Source organism: Pristiophorus japonicus, chromosome 11 (assembly GCF_044704955.1).
Source record: "Pristiophorus japonicus isolate sPriJap1 chromosome 11, sPriJap1.hap1, whole genome shotgun sequence".
NCBI classification, from domain to species: Eukaryota; Metazoa; Chordata; class Chondrichthyes; family Pristiophoridae; genus Pristiophorus; species Pristiophorus japonicus.
The window spans coordinates 165700676-165713681 of record NC_091987.1 but is presented as its reverse complement, the minus strand read 5'-3'; the positions used below and the strand labels follow the sequence as shown (position 1 = coordinate 165713681).

Genomic DNA, 13006 nt, shown 5'->3' with positions numbered 1-13006 from the left:
AAGCAAGGAGGCAATGTTGATCTTGTACAATACCTTAATTAAGCTACAATTGCAACACTAGACGCAGTTTTGGTAAAGATATCAAAGCAATGGAAAAGATGCAGCATAGATTCACTTAACTGTTACCAGGAAAGAGCTGTACGGTTATCAAGACTGGTGCAATTGGGGCTTTTATCACTGGAGCTGTGATGGTTATAAAGGTGACCTGATGGAGGTCTTCAACGTTGTGATATACAAGTATACGAGATATATCGTGCAAAAAGTGTTTCCTCTGGTCAATGAATAAGGTGAACATAGACTCAGGATTATTACTGGGAAAAGGGGCAAAGATGGTGGATGTTCTTTTCCCACACAGAACATGGAATGTTGAACCACAAGCAGCAATTGAAGCAGAAATTCTAACATTTAAAATGGAATTGGGAAAATAAATGAAAATGTACATAAAGAATATGGGGAAAGAAGAGAGTAACGGAATTCGAGTTAAAGCTCCAGCTGAAGAGCTACCAATGGCCTCCTTCTGTGCTGTAATTTCTCTGGATGTGTGTGTAGGACCAGGGGACACAAGTACACACTTAACAAGTACAAGGTTAGAGATTAGGGGAAAAAATAAGAGTTGATTCTGGGTAAATGGGTACCTTTAAAAAGAGAACTAGATTGATATCTGCTCATAAAAGGCACTGAAGTTAACAGAGCTATTAATATGCGGGAACAGTAGCAATACAGTGTCACTGGACCAGTAACCCAGAGGCCTGGACTAATGATCCAGAGACGCAAATTCAAATCCCACCAAAGCAGCTGGGGAATTTAAATTCAGTTAATTAAATAAATCTGAAATTTAAAAAAAGCTAGCATCAGTAATGCGACCATGAAACTTTTGGATTGTCATAAAAACTCATCTGGTTCAGTAATGTTCTTTAGGGAAGGAAATCTGCCATCCTTACCCGGTCTGGCCTAAATGTAACTCCAGACCCACCGCAACGTGGTTGACTCTGAACTGCGCTCTGAAATGGCCCAGCGAGCCACTCAGTTGTAACAAACAACTGCAACAAACATTAGAACATAAGAAATAGGAGCAGGAATAGGCCACCTGGCCCCTCGAGCCTGCTTCGCTGATCTGATCATGGACTTCCACTTCCCTGTCCGCTCCCCATAACTCTTTATTCTCTTATCACTCAAAAATCTGACTATCTCCACCTTATATATATTCAATGATCCAGCCTCCACAGCTCTCTGGGACAGAGAATTCCACAGATTTACAACCCTCAGAGAAGAAATTCCTCCTCATCTCAGTTTTAAATGGGCAGCCCCTTATTCTGAAACCATGACCCCTAGTTTTAGTTTCCTCTATGAGTAGAAATATCCTCTCTGCATCCACCTTGTCGAGCCCCCTCATTATCTTTTAGGTTTCAATAAGATCACCTCTCATTCTTCTGAACTCCAATGTGTGTAGTCCCAACCCATCTTCATAAGTCAACCCCCTCATCTCCGGAATCAACCTCATGAACCTTCTCTGAACTGCCTCCAACGCAAGTATATCCTTCCTTAAATACGGAAAGCAAAACTGCACGCAGTACTCCAGGTATGCCCTCATCAATACCCTGTACAGTTGTAGCAGGACTTCTCTGCTTTTATACTCTATCCCCCTTGCAATAAAAGCCAACATTCCATTTGCCTTCCTGATTACTTGCTGTATCTGTATACTTACTTTTTGTGTTTCATGTCCCAGGTCCCTCTGTACTGCAGCACTTGGCAATTTTTCTCCATTTAAATTATAATTTGCTTTTCTATTTTTTCTGCCAAAGTGAATAACCTCACATTTTCTCACATTATATTCCATCTGCCAAATTTTTGCCCGCTCACTTAGCCTGTCTATATCCCTTTGCAGATTTTTTCTGTCCTCCTCACAATTTGCTTTCCCACCCATCTTTGCATCATCAGCAAATTTGGCTACATTACACCCGGTCCTTTCATCCAAGTCATTAATATAGATTGTAAATAGTTGAGGACCCAACACCAATCCTTGCAGCACCCCACTAGTTACTGTTTGCCAACCGGAAAGTTACCCATTTATCCTGACTCTCTGTTTTCTGTTAGCTAGCCAACCCTCTATCCATGCTAATATATGACCCCCAACCCCGTGAGCTTTTATCTTGTGCAGTGGCACCTTATCGAATGCCTTCTGGAAATCCAAATACAACACATCCACTGCACAATACAATTAAACAATCGGATTAAAACCGGACAGCACACCTGGCTCAGTCGACTCTGCAAAGTCCTCCTCACCAACTTTTAGGAGAGCTGTCCCACAGACCAGTCAAGCAGCAGCCTGCCATAGCCAAACTCACAGAATCATACCTTTCAGCCAATGTCCCAGACTCCTCCATCACCATCCCACCGGCAGGACAGACCCACCAGGGGTGGCTCAGTGGTATACAGTCGGGAGGGAGTGACCCTGGGAGTCCTCAACATTGACTCCGGACACCATGAAGTCTCATGGTTTCAGGTCAAGCATAGGCAATGAAACCTCCTGTTGATTAACACCTACCGCCCTCCATCAGTTGATGAATCAGTACCCCTCCATGTTGCACACCACTTGCAAGAAGCAGTCAGAGTAGCAAGGGCACAGAATATACTCGAGGTGGGGGACTTCAATGTCCATCACCAAGAGTGGCTCAGTAGCACCACTACTGACCGAGCCCTGAAGGATATAGCTGCCAGACTGCAGCAGGTGGTGAGAGAACCAACACGAGGGAAAAACCTACTTAACCTCGTCCACACCAATCTACCTGTCACAGATGCATTTGTCCATGACCGACGTGGACGACATTCAGGCTTGGACTGATAAGTGGCAAGTAATATTTGCGCCACAAAAGTGCCAGGCAATGACTATCTCCACAAGCGAGAGTCTAACCACCACCCCTAAGCATTCAACGGCAAATCCCCCACCATCAACATACTTGGGGTCACCATTGACCAGAAACTTAACTGGACCAGCCACATAAATACTGTGGTAACAAGAGCAGGTCAGAGGCTGGGTATTCTGCAACAATTGTCTCACCTCCTGACTTCCCAAAGTCTTTCCACCATCTACAAGGCACAAGTCAGGTGTGTGATGGAATACTCTTCACTTGCCTGGATGAGTGCAGCTCCAACAACACAAGAAGCTCAACACCATCCACGACAAAACAGCCAGCTTGACTGGCACCCCATCCATCACCTTAAATATTCACTCCCTCCACCACCGGCGCACCATGGCTGCAGTATGTACCAGCTACAAGATGCACTGCAGCAACTCGCCAAGGCTTCTTCGGCAGCATCACCCAAACCTGCGACCTCTACCACCTAGAAGGCCAAGTGCAGCAAGCGCATGGGAACATCACCACTTCCACGTTGCCCTCCAAGTCACACACCATCCTGACTTGGAAATATATCGCCATTCCTTCATCGTCGCTGGGTTAAAATCCTGGAACTTCCTCCCTAACATCACTGTGGAAGCACCTTCACCACACGGACTGCAACGGTTCAAGAAGACGACTCACCACCACCTTCTCAAAGGCAATTAGGGACGGGCAATAAATGCTGGCCTTGCCAGCGACGCCACATCCCAGGAACTAATAAAAAAAATAGACATGGGTGATTTCTTTTTCCATAAGAGACGGGGGGACGTGCAGTCTCATAAATCTTTAAAGATGGTAAGGCAGGACAAGTTGATAAATGATTGAGAACGTGTATTGGATACTTGGCTTTGTAAATAACAGCTTTGAATACAAAAACAAATCTTCAGAAATCACTGGTTTGGCCTCAGCTGCAGTATTGTATAAATTCTGGGCACCATACTTTAAAAAGGATGTCAAGGCCCAGGAGAGGGTACAGAGGTTAGGCAAGATGATAACAGGGATGAGGTTAAGCAGGATAACAGGGATGAGATTAGGCAGGATGATAACAGGGATGAGGTTAAGCAGGATGATAACAGGGATGAGGTTAAGCAGGATGATAACAGGGATGAGGAACTTCAGTTAAGTGGAAAGATTGGAAAAGCTGGGATTCTCCTCAGAGCAGTGAAGGTTAAGGGGAGACACAATGGGAGGTATTCGGAATGATGAGGAGTTTTGATAGCTTCTCCCTACATGCTCTATTTCCTCTGGTAAGTGGGTCAGTAACCAGAGGTCATAGATTTAAAATAAATTAGAGCAGAAATGACAAGAAATGTCTTCACACAGAGGGTTAAGATCTGGAACGTACCCCCTGAAAGGGTAATAGAATCAGATCCCATAGGAACTTGTAAAATGTAACTGGACTTGTACATGAAGAGGAGTAATTTGCAGGGTTATGGGGAAAAAAACTCCTGTAGGACTAAATTGGACAGCTCTTTCAAAGAGCCGGTACAGGTGTGATGGGCTAAATGGCCTCCTTCTGTGCTGCAAGATTCAATGAGGTAGAGAGTTCCTCAAAATAGGGAACCAACAGTTAAATAGTGCCAAGTCCACGACAGAATAATCACACCTGGATTTAGGATAGAGGCGCTCAATGGGCCAAGTGGCCATTTCTCATTCTTGCCAATTCGTGGGATTTGTTGGTCACAATCACACTTACAGTTTTCTCTAATCTCGCCAAATCGACTGGAACTTTTATTCGAGGCAAGTTTGCCAGATCCTCCACTCTCCGGATTCCAACAAGATCTATGGGGATGATGGTATTTTTTTCATAGAATCATAGAAATTTGCAGCACAGAAGGAAGCCATTTCAGCCCATCGTGTCCACGGCATCTGACAAGTTATCTAGCTCATTCCCACTTTCCAGATCTTGGTCTGTAGCCCTGCAGGTTACGGCACTTCAAGTGCATATCCAAGTATTATTTAAAAGTGGTGAGGGTTTCTACCTCTACCACCCTTTCAGGCAGTGAGTTCCAGATTCTCACCACCCTCTGGGTGAAAAACATTCCCCTCAAATCCTCTCTAAACCTCCCCCTAATTACTTTAAATCTATGCCCCTGGTTGTTGACCCCTCTGCGAAGGGAAATTCGAATAGGTCCTTCCTATCCATCCACTCTATCTAGGCCCCTCATAATTTTATATACCTCAATAGGGTCTCCCTTCAGCCTCCTGTTCCAAAGAAAATAAACCCAGCCTATCCATTCTTTCCTCACAGCTAAAATTTTCCAGTCCAGGCAACATCCTTGTAAATCTCCTCTGTATTCTCTCTAGTGCAATCACATCTTTCCTGTAATTTGGTGACCAGAACTTCACACAGTACTCCAGCTGTGGCCTAACTAGTGTTTTATACAGTTCAAGCATAACCTCCCTGCTCTTGTATTCTATGCCTCGGCCAATAAAGGCAAGCATTCTGTATGCCTTCTTAACCACCTTATCTACCTGGCCTGCTACCTTCAGGGATCTATGGACATGCACTCCAAGGTCCCTTTGTTCCTCTACACTTCTCAGTGTCCTACCATGTAATGTGTATTCCCTTGCCTTGTTAGCCTTCCCCACATGCATTACCTCACACATATCCAGATTGAATTCCATTTGCCACTGTTCTGCCCACCTGGCAAGTTCATTGATATCTTCCTGCAGTCTACAGCTTTCTTCTTCTTCTTCTTCAACCACAGACAATTTGTGTATCATCTGCAAACTTCTTAATCATATCCCCTACATTCAAGTCTAAATCTTAGATATATACCACAAATAGCAAGGGATCAAGTACTGAGCCCTGTGGAACCCCACTGGATACAGCCTTCCAGTCACAAAAACACTTATCAACCATTACCCTTTGCTTCCTGCCTGAGACAATTTTGGATCTAACTTGCCACTTGGCCTTGAATCCCATGGGCTTTTACTTTCGAGACAGTCTGCCATGTGGGACATTATCAAAGGCCTTGCTAAAATCCATATACACTACATCAAACACACTACCCTCATTGAATTTTTTGAGGAGATAACAATCAAGTTAGTCAGACATGACCTTCCCTTAACAAATCTATGCCGACTGTCCCCAATTAATACGTGTCTTTCTAAATGATGATTTATCCTGTCCCTCAGAACTTTCCCCAATAATTTCCCCACCGAGGTTAGGCTGACTGGCCTGTAATTACTCGGTCTATCCCTTTCTCCCTTTTTAAACAATGGTACAACATTAGCAGTCCTCCGGCACCACACCTGTAGCCAAAGACCACACATGTAGCCAGAGAGGATTGGAAAATGGTGGTCAGAGGCTCTGCTATATCCTCTTTTATTTATCTTAACAGCCTGGGATACATTTCATTCAGGCCTGGGGATTTATCCACTTTCAAAGCTGCCAAACCTCTTAAAACTTCTTCTCTCACTATGTTTATTTCATCTAATATTTCACACTCCTCCTCCCGGATTGCAATGTCTGCATCGCCCCTCTCCTTTGCTCCTAATGTATTTATAAAACATCTTTAGGTTTTCCTTGATTTTACTTGCCAAAATGTTTTCATGCTCTCTTTGCTTTCCTAATTTCCTGTTTAATTTCACCCCTACACTTTCTATACTCCTCTAGAGTTTCTGCAGTATTGAGCCCTCGGTATCTGCCTCCTTTTTTTCTTTATCCTACCCTGTATGTCCCATGACATCCAGGGGGCTCTAGGTTTGTTAGTTCCACCCTTTAAGGGAACATACTTGTTCTGAACCCTCCTTGAATGCCTCCCACTGCTCTGTCACTGATTTACCTACTGGTAGCTGTTTCCAGTCCACCTTGGCTAAATCACCTCTCAGCTTAGTAAAATTGGCTTTTCGCCAATTGAGAACCTTTTTTTTTACTGGTCTATCTTTGTCCTTCACCATAACTACCCTAAATCTTACTGAAATAGGATTACTAGCACCAAAATACTCTCCCACAGATACCCGTCCACCTGCCACCCTCTATACCTTTCATATTAATTTTTATTCTAGTTAATTAAGGTAGTTGAAATCCCCTATTACTGCCCTATAGTTTTTGCATTTTTCAGAAATTTGCCGACATATTTGCTCTTCTATCAACCTCTGACTGTTTGGGGGTCTATAGTGCACTCCCAGCAGGTGATCGCCCCTTTTTGGTTCTTCATCTGATGATCCTTCCAATATATCATTCCTCCTCAGTTGTAATTGTTCTTTAATCAACACTGCGACACCTTCCCCCCCAGCCCTCCTTTTTTACACCCCTCTCTATCCTATCTGAAAACAATGTAACCAGGAATATTGAGCTGCCATATCCGCCCTTCTTTCAGTAATAGCTATAATCTCATACTCCCAATTGTCTATCTGTGCTCTCAGCTCATCTGCCTTATTCCCTATACTCTGTACCAGTTAGCACTGCCAAACTCCGTTGTGCTAGCCCTTGTTTCTTGTCTTCCAAATTCACTTTTTACTTTCTAAGTCTAGCATTGCTTCTCTCCCTATCCCAGGTATCACAGACCCCGCCCACTTTATCCCCGGGATCACAGACCCCGCCCACTTTATCCCCGGGATCACAGACCCCGCCCACTTTATCCCCGGGATCACAGACCCCGCCCACTTTATCCCCGGGGTCACAGACCCCGCCCACTTTATCCCCGGGGTCACAGACCCCGCCCACTTTATCCCCGGGGTCACAGACCCCGCCCACTTTATCCCCGGGATCACAGACCCCGCTCACTTTCTCCCCGGGATCACAGATCCCGCCCACTTTATCCCCGGGATCACAGATCCCCACCCACTTTATCCTAGGGATCACAGACCCCGCCCACTTTATCCAAGGGATCACAGCTGTAATTGTTTCTTTTCTCACAAGCTGCAGTGCTTCCAAATTTGTGACATCTCTTCATTCTCTCCTGTTCTCTGGATTTTGCATAAGCTCATTCAATCACTGAGAAAGGTAACTCCCATTCCCCGCCCCGCTCCCACCTCCAAATCGTTATGAAAGTCTTTTCCTTTGCTCTTCCAACTAACGATATTGCCTTTAGATCAGCAACTTTCATTTTGAAATTTTTCCAGGCTCAACCCATAATCTGTGCTAAATCAGGGCAGGAGTTAGGGGGCTATAATCACGGTTCATGGGAGGGGGAAGCCACACTATCACCCAGATCACTACCCAGTGATGCCCGGCACAAGTGCACATTTGGTTATCAGTGTTAGCTTAAGGTGATGGCCTCCTTGGTACATGTGTGCTTGCCCACAATTATGGGCAGTATTTTACCAAGTGGTGCTATTTATTGCTATGGATGCTATTTTCCAAAGCAATCAGCAACTGGAAGAAAACAGGACTGGTAACCAGAGATCACCATAGCACATCACAGTATGAACAACAATCAACACGTTCTACATCAATTTGGTCATAATCAGAAAAACAGATTAACGAGTTAATAGAACTGAAGTTTCAACCACAAAAAATTGACTGAGTATAAAATTCAATGCAAGAATCCATCAAAACAATGAAGGCAAACTTTCATTCCTTAATTTACAAAGTTATTGAGCTCTATCCCAACAAAAATAACTTGCATTTATATATCGCCTTTAATGGAATAAAACGTCCCAAAGTGCTTCACAGGCATCAATAAAAATTTGACACATGAAATATTAGGACAGATAACCAAAAGCTGGTTTTAAGGAGCATTTTAAAAAGGAGGACAGCGAGGTAGAGGCGGAGATGTTTAGGGTGGGAATTCCATAATGTAGGGCCTGAACAGCTGAAAGTACAGCAACCAATGGTGGAGCAATTAAAATCGGGGATGCGTGATGCCAGAATTGGGGCAGCGCAGAAATCTCTGAGGGTTTTGGGCTGGCGGAGGTTACAGAGATAGGGAGGAGCGAGGCCACGGAGAGATTTGAAAACAAGGATGAAAATGTTTTAATTGAGGCATTGCAGAACCGGGAACCAACGTAGGTCAGTGAACACAGGGTTGATGGGTGAAAGGGACTTGGTCCAAGTTAGGACACGAGCAGCAGAGTTTTGGATGAGTACGTTTATGGAGGGTGGAAGATGGGAGGCGAGCCAGGAATGCACTGGAAGTGTCAAAAGTCTTGAGGCAATAAAGACATGGATGAGGGTTTCAGCAGCAGATGAACTGAGGCAGGGGCGGAGTTGAGTGATGTTAGGGATATAGAAGTAGGCAGTCTTGGTAAAAGAGCGGGAATGTGGTCGGAAGCTCATCTCGGGGTCAAAAACAACATCAAGGTTGTAAAGGGTCTGGTTCAGCTGCAGACAGTTGCCAGTGGATTCGGTGAATAGGGAACAGAGTTTGTGGCGGGAACCTCAGTCTTCCCAAAATTTAGAAATTTTGTCTCTTTCTGTACTGGATGTCGGACAAGCAGTCTGAGAATTTGGAGGGGTCAAGAGAAATAAATGGTCATCGAGGGGCAGCTTCTGGATAAAAAAATATAAGGGGACAGATCTAACAATCTGAAGTGAACAATCCCCTTAGCACCATTCATCCCAGTGCACCACCCATCCCCATTCTCTGTCACCATTCAATGATACCCCCGATCACTGATAGCCAGTTTCGCTTTTGTTGCTGATTCTCCAGTCACAGCTTCCCCATCGTTCTGCCCCAAATACCCAGTGTTTGATCCATCGACACATACTGACCACACCCCAGATTCTCATCCCCTCCCCGTCACTGATCCCTCACACTCTCCCCCCTCACTGATTCCTCACAATCTTTCCCCCCTCACTGATCCCACACACCACCCCCCCCAGTTGATCCCTCACACTCTTTCCCCCACCTCACTGATCCCACTCCCCTCCCCTCACTGATCCCTCACTCACTCTCCCCCTTACTGAGCCCTCACATTCTCCCCCTCACTGATCCCTCACTCTCCCCCCCTCACTGAGCCCTCACACTCTCCCCCCTCACTGATCCCTCACTCTCCCTCCTCACTGATCCCTCACTCTTCCCCCCCTCACTGATCCCTCACTCTCCCTCCTCACTGATCCCTCACTCTTCCCCCCCCTCGCCCTCCTCACTGATCCCTCACTTTTCCCCCCCCTCCTCACTGATCCCTCACTCTTCCCCCCCCCCCCTCGCCCTCCTCACTGATCCCTCACTCTTCCCCCCCCTCGCCCTCCTCACTGATCCCTCACTCTTCCCCCCCCCTCGCCCTCCTCACTGATCCCTCACTCTTTCCCCCCCTCGCCCTCCTCACTGATCCCTCACTCTTTCCCCCCCCCTCGCCCTCCTCACTGATCCCTCACTCTTCCCCCCCCTCCTCACTCTTCCCCCCCTCGCCCTCCTCACTGATCCCTCACTCTTCCCCCCCCTCGCCCTCCTCAATGATCCCTCACTCTTTCCCCCCCCTCACTGATCCCTCACTCTTCCCCCCCCTCACTGATCCCTCACTCTTCCCCCCCTCACTGATCCCTCACTCTTCCCCCCCTCACTGATCCCTAACTCTTCCCCCCCCCTCACTGATCCCTAACTCTTCCCCCCCCTCACTGATCCCTCATTCTTCCCCCCCTCACTGATTCACCCCCTCACTGATCCCTCACTCTTCCCCCCCCTCACTGATCCCTAACTCTTCCCCCCCCTCACTGATCCCTCATTCTTCCCCCCCCCTCACTGATTCACCCCCTCACTGATCCCTCACTCTTCCCCCCCCTCACTGATCCCTCACTCTTCCCCCCCCTCACTGCTCCCTCACTGATCCCTCACTCTTCCCCCCCTCACTGATCCCTCACTCTTCCCCCCCCTCACTGATCCCTCACTCGCCCCCCCACTCACTGATCCCTCACTCGCCCTCCTCACTGATCCCTCACTCTTCCCCCCTCACTGATCCCTCACTCTTCCCCCCCCTCACTGATCCCTCACTCTTCCCCCCCCTCAATGATCCCTCACTCTTCCCCCCCTCACTCTTCCCCCCCTCACTCTTCCCCCCCTCACTGATCCCTCACTCTTCCCCCCCCTCACTGATCCCTCACTCGCCCCCCCACTCACTGATCCCTCACTCGCCCTCCTACTCACTGATCCCTCACTCGCCCCCCCCCTCACTGATCCCTCACTCGCCCCCCCCTCACTGATCCCTCACTCGCCCCCCCACTCACTGATCCCTCACTCGCCCTCCGACTCACTGATCCCTCACTCGCCCCCCTCACTGATCCCTCACTCGCCCTCCTACTCACTGATCCCTCACTCGCCCCCCTCACTGATCCCTCACTCTTCCCTCACTCGCCCCCCCACTCACTGATCCCTCACTCGCCCCCCCACTCACTGATCCCTCACTCGCCCCCCCACTCACTGATCCCTCACTCGCCCTCCTACTCACTGATCCCTCACTCGCCCCCCTCACTGATCCCTCACTCTTCCCTCACTCGCCCCCCCACTCACTGATCCCTCACTCGCCCCCCCACTCACTGATCCCTCACTCATCCCTCACTCGCCCCCCCACTCACTGATCCCTCACTCGCCCTCCTACTCACTGATCCCTCACTCGCCCCCCTCACTGATCCCTCACTCTCTCTCTCCCCCGCCCCCCGCGCGCCCAACGGTCAGGCCGGACTAATCCACCTCCCGCTGCCGACGGGGACTCAGGAAATAGTCGAGGCCGCGCTGGGTGCAGGCCCGAGCCCCGGTGTGCCGACCGGAGGCCGTGGGCCGCGGGTGTGGGTGCGGTGCGGTGTTGCGGGACGAGCGGCGGGGCGGTGTGGCCCGGGGGCCCGGGCTGGAAGCGCTGGCTCCCCCCGCACTGACCCCGGAGGTGCAGTGTTCCAGCCCGAGCCGGACCGTACCACCGGCGGGGACCGAGCGGGGCCGCGGCGCTGGGGCCGGGGTTGGGGTCGGTGGGCGATCGGCGGGCGGGGGCCACACTGCCAGCCCAGGCCCGCGGACAGCCCCAGCCCTAGCCGGCCGGCCGGCTTCCCAACGCCTCCCCGGCCCGGCCCGAGCGGGGATGGGCCGCAGCCGCCGCCATTTTGGGAGCGACTAAAACAACACGAAGCCGGGAAGCGGCAGGGAGGGAGCGGGACGGCGGGGACAGCGCTCCCGGGCTCCGGGCCTGCACTTACCGCCGGCCGCCCGCTCCTCCCGTCCCGCTCCCGCCCGGCCGCGGCGCTGCAGCGGCGGTTCAGGCTGTAAACAGCGGCCGGGGCTCACCTCAGAACCGAGAATGGAGCAGCGCCGCCTGCATTAGCATAAAGCGGCCCGCCCGCCGCGCACTGCCATTGGCTGGCGGCCTGCGCGGGCAGAGAGTGGCCCACCGGGCGGGGGAGAGAGATTGTGTGAGGAGGGGGAGAGAGTGAGTGAGTGAGTGAGGGGGAGAGAGAGAGTGAGGAGGAGGAGGAGGAGGGGGGAGAGAGAGGGAGTGAGGAGGAGGAGGGGGGGAGAGAGAGTGAGGAGGAGGAGGGGAGGAGGGGGAGAGAGAGACAGAGGGGGGGGAGAGAGGAGGAGGAGGGGGGGAGGAGAGAGGTGAGGAGGAAGGGGGAGAGAGAGAGTGAGGAGGAGGGGAGAGAGAGAGAGTGAGGAGGAGGGGGAGAGAGAGAGAGGAGGAGGAGGGGGGGGAGAGAGAGTGAGGAGGAGGGGGGGGAGAGAGAGTGAGGAGGAGGGGGGAGAGAGCATGAGGGGGGAGAGTGAGGGGGAGTGAGAGAGTGAGGGGGGGAGTGAGAGAGAGAGGGGGGGTGAGAGAGTGAGGGGGGGTGAGAGAGGGGGGGAGAGAGAAAGTGAGAGAGGGGGGGAGGAGGGGGGGGAGAGAGAGTGAGGGGGGAGAGAGAGTGAGGGGAGGAGAGAGAGAGTGAGGAAGAGGGGGGAGAGAGGGGGGGAGAGAGTGAGGGAGGGGGGTGAGAGTGAGGAGGGAGGATAGCTAGAGAGAGTGAGGGAGGGGAGAGTGTGAGGGGGAGAGAGAGTGAGGGAAGGAGGAGGAGAGTGAGTGAGGGAGGGGAGGAGAGAAAGAGAGAGGAGGGAGGGGAGAATGAGCGAGGGGGGGGAGGGAGTGGGGGGGGAGGGGAGGGGGTGAGGGGAGGAGAGAGATAGGGTTGGAATGAGGGTGGGGAGAAGGGAGGTGGGGCGGAGAGTGAGGGGGGGAGTGAGGGGGGAGTGAGAGAG

The 13006-nt window shown here is 50.3% G+C and overlaps 1 protein-coding gene across 2 annotated transcripts in view; it reads right to left on the bottom strand.

The window, feature by feature from the left end:
- Nucleotides 1-12080, bottom strand: part of prdm10 (PR domain containing 10) — a 187255-nt gene extending 175175 nt beyond the window's left edge. For both annotated transcript variants that reach the window (XM_070894241.1, XM_070894243.1), the window contains exon 1: nucleotides 11974-12080. The gene's annotated coding sequence lies outside the window, so the exon portion shown is untranslated. The remainder of the gene's footprint in view (nucleotides 1-11973) is intronic.
- Between the last annotated feature and the right edge of the window lie 926 nt (nucleotides 12081-13006).